The 3,347-nt window shown below is 34.3% G+C and overlaps 1 protein-coding gene across 1 annotated transcript in view; it reads left to right on the top strand.

The window, feature by feature from the left end:
• Positions 1 to 3,347, top strand: part of LOC106874321 (uncharacterized) — a 466,970-nt gene that overhangs the window by 209,266 nt on the left and 254,357 nt on the right. The window lies entirely within an intron of this gene.

Genomic DNA, 3,347 nt, shown 5'->3' with positions numbered 1-3,347 from the left:
CTTCTGGCAGTCTGATACAATTCCCTGCTACCTCCATTCTTCCAGTCCTTCCAAGCTTGTTTCTTTTGTCTAATAGCCCTGTCAACTACACTGTTCCACCACCACGTTATGTTGGGTCGAGAGGGGACTTTGCACCAACCACAGATCTGGTTGGTGGCTCTCGGCATGTTGTCCCGTTGAAACCTCCAATTGTCTTCCACATTATGTGATGCTATATCCCCTTCTATTTCGTCAAAGGCTTCAAGTAACACATCTCTAAATCTCTGTCCATTTGCAGGATCTTTAAGCTTCCAGACCCTTCTCCTCCAAGCTGGGCTACTTCTGGGCATCCATTTAGCCTTGATCCCGAAGTTGCTAACTACTAATCTGTGTTAAGGTTTACATTCTTTGCCTGGGAAGGTTTTGGCATTTATAAGCAGTCCTCTCTCCCTATTTCTGGCGAGGATGTAGTTGATTTGGCTAGTGTGTCTGCTGGAACAGTAGGTAACTAGGTGATAAGCAGGTTTCCTGAAGTTGGTATTGCAAAATATATATATATAGCTTTATACAGAAATGTTGACATAGGAATAAAATACATTGATATGGATATTAGCGTCAAATCTCTCTCTTAAATGTAAAAATTAAAAACTTTGGATATATATATATATATATATATATATGCACACATGTACATACACAGCTGTTTCTGGCAGGGCGTGGTCTTATGTAATAGTTGTAATGTTCATATTGGCAGATGGAGTATGCCAAAAAATGACTGTCTGTCTGTCTGTATATATATATATATATATATATATATATATATATATATATATATATATATATGCACACATGTACATACACAGCTGTTTCTGGCAGGGCGTGGTCTTATGTAATAGTTGTAATGTTCATATTGGCAGATGGAGTATGCCAAAAAATGACTGTCTGTCTGTCTGTATATATATATATATATATATATATATATATATATATATATATACATACATACATACATATAAAAGTTTGTTTGTTATGACCAGTCAGAGAGTGGCCATTGGTTTCACGACTATAAGGCACTTAGCTGTATAGGTGACCTGTCAAACTCAAATGGCCTCCAACCATCTGAGTCTGAGGATTTGCCTATACAGCTCAGTGCTTTATAGGTGCAAAACCAATGGTCGGTCACTCTCTGACTGGCCATAACCAACAACCTTCTAAATATACTATTACTCTAATGTCTTAGAGTGCACTTCTTTTTTCAGATATATGAACTACTGATCTATAAATATATGTGTATTTATGTATGTATGTAATGTATGTATGTATATGCAGAAAGAGAGAGAGAGATACATATGTACATTTTATAGTACATCTGATTTATTTATGATGTTTTGTTCTTTTGCTGATTCCAGTAATTGAACTCCAGCCATGCTGGAGTCCAATTACTGTCTTCAAGGATTAGCCGATTATATATACTCCAAGCATTTTTCGAAATGATGCTTACTATATCAATATATATTTGGTAAGTTACAATTGCTAAGTTACAATTTTATACAGAACTCCTATTACACTGTTTGAAACCACATCAGTATTTACATTAACATGAACACACACATACTCACATGCAGATGTGTGCATGTATGTATGTGTATTATGTATATATGACAGGCTTCCACACAGATTCAGTCATAAAGTATTGGTCAATCCATAACTATTTTAGAAGTCACATAATTATTGTGCTCTATATCAGACCCAAAACCATGTAGCTGTGAAACAAACTTTTTAAATACAGGATTTGCTTTTGTTGAGTGCTTGGGTCTGTAGTCAGACAAGTTGATGAAAAATGTAGGTGAATGATGCTATGCTGTATAACAAAATTATATGCCATTATTGAAAAATAATACTTTAAAAAGTAAGTGTATATGAGTTTGTGTGTGTGTATATATGTATATATATATATGTTTGTGTGTATATATATATATATATATATATATATATTTCCTCTTTCTCCGTTTTTCCATTCTCCGAACTTTCCATCTTTCCGACGAAGGGCTACGCCCGAAATGTCATACACTCTCTCTTTCCTTTCCCGAGCGTCCAATAACACTATCCGTATCACGTCCTCACTTTGTTGTTTTTTGTTATTGTTTTTTTTAACTATATATATATATATATCTGTGTGTTTATGTGGGCTCTACTGCTGAATAATTAAGAAGTTCATTTGGTATTTGTTGTGGTCCTTGGTTTAATTTCGCCAAACATCACTTTAGGTAAGTGGGGCAACCCAAGATATATGACTAAAATTGTGTAGAGGGAAACTGTGAGAAGCCTGTCAAATGGATCATATCTGTAATTCAAAAGGATCACATGCCAAGGTGTTTCCATCTGTCATTATGTTAAGAGTATCTTTGGAATACTATAATTTAATAAGATAATTCCATTGGTAAACCAAGTAGAATAGTCATTGTTGAAAGCAATGGAGAGCCTATTTTCTGTAAGTTTAGTGCTGTGAATAACATCACTATTACAACTATTTTTATTGAGAGTATTATCATCAACATCATCATAATCATCAACATTAACATTGTTATCACCATATACCAATTTGGCCCTCTGATAAACTTGTACTGCTGACTGCTACTGCAAGCAGCAGTCTGCTGGAATAGAGTTGTCTCATTGATTGGGTCTCTTAACATTCATGTGTGAGAGACAGCAGCAGCCAGTACTGTAGAAGCACTACATTCTGTTGTTTTTATTTCTCATCTGCTCTGTCTGTTCAGTAGAAATAGAGGTAGATATGGTATTTTTAACCAGCTTCAAATTAATCATGGATACAACTGAAAGATATTTAAATTGACAATAAAAATGAATAGCTTTCATAAAGTTGTCATAGAAGCTATCAAGGCACAAAAAGGGTAGGTAGTTTCTTTAAAAAAAATCTAGAAATACTGTGCTATTTTATAGTGAATAACCTGTGAAGCATGTTGACTGGTAGCTGTGAAAATAGAAGTGCATTATTTCCAATGTTATGATGACAGTGCTTAAAATTTATATTATATCATTACTTTGTTATATCACTTATTTTACGTTGCCTGTTTGCCATTAGAATTCTTGAAATATAATGTAATATGATAATATAATACATGCATTTATTTCCACCCCATTCTTAAATGTGAGTGTTGTATGTGTGCATGCACACGTGTGAATGTGTGTATGCATGTATGTCTGTTTTAAAACATGCACACACACACACACAAAGAGATTACTTTGAAAATAAAACCGTTCATCATAAATGTTTACATATGTAATGTCTGTGTATCTATGTCTCTCTCTCTCTCTCTCTCTCTCTCTCTCTCTCTCTCTCTCTCTCT

Source organism: Octopus bimaculoides, chromosome 2, assembly GCF_001194135.2.
Source record: "Octopus bimaculoides isolate UCB-OBI-ISO-001 chromosome 2, ASM119413v2, whole genome shotgun sequence".
Taxonomy (NCBI): Eukaryota; Metazoa; Mollusca; class Cephalopoda; order Octopoda; family Octopodidae; genus Octopus; species Octopus bimaculoides.
This window is presented reverse-complemented; position numbering and strand designations above follow the sequence as displayed.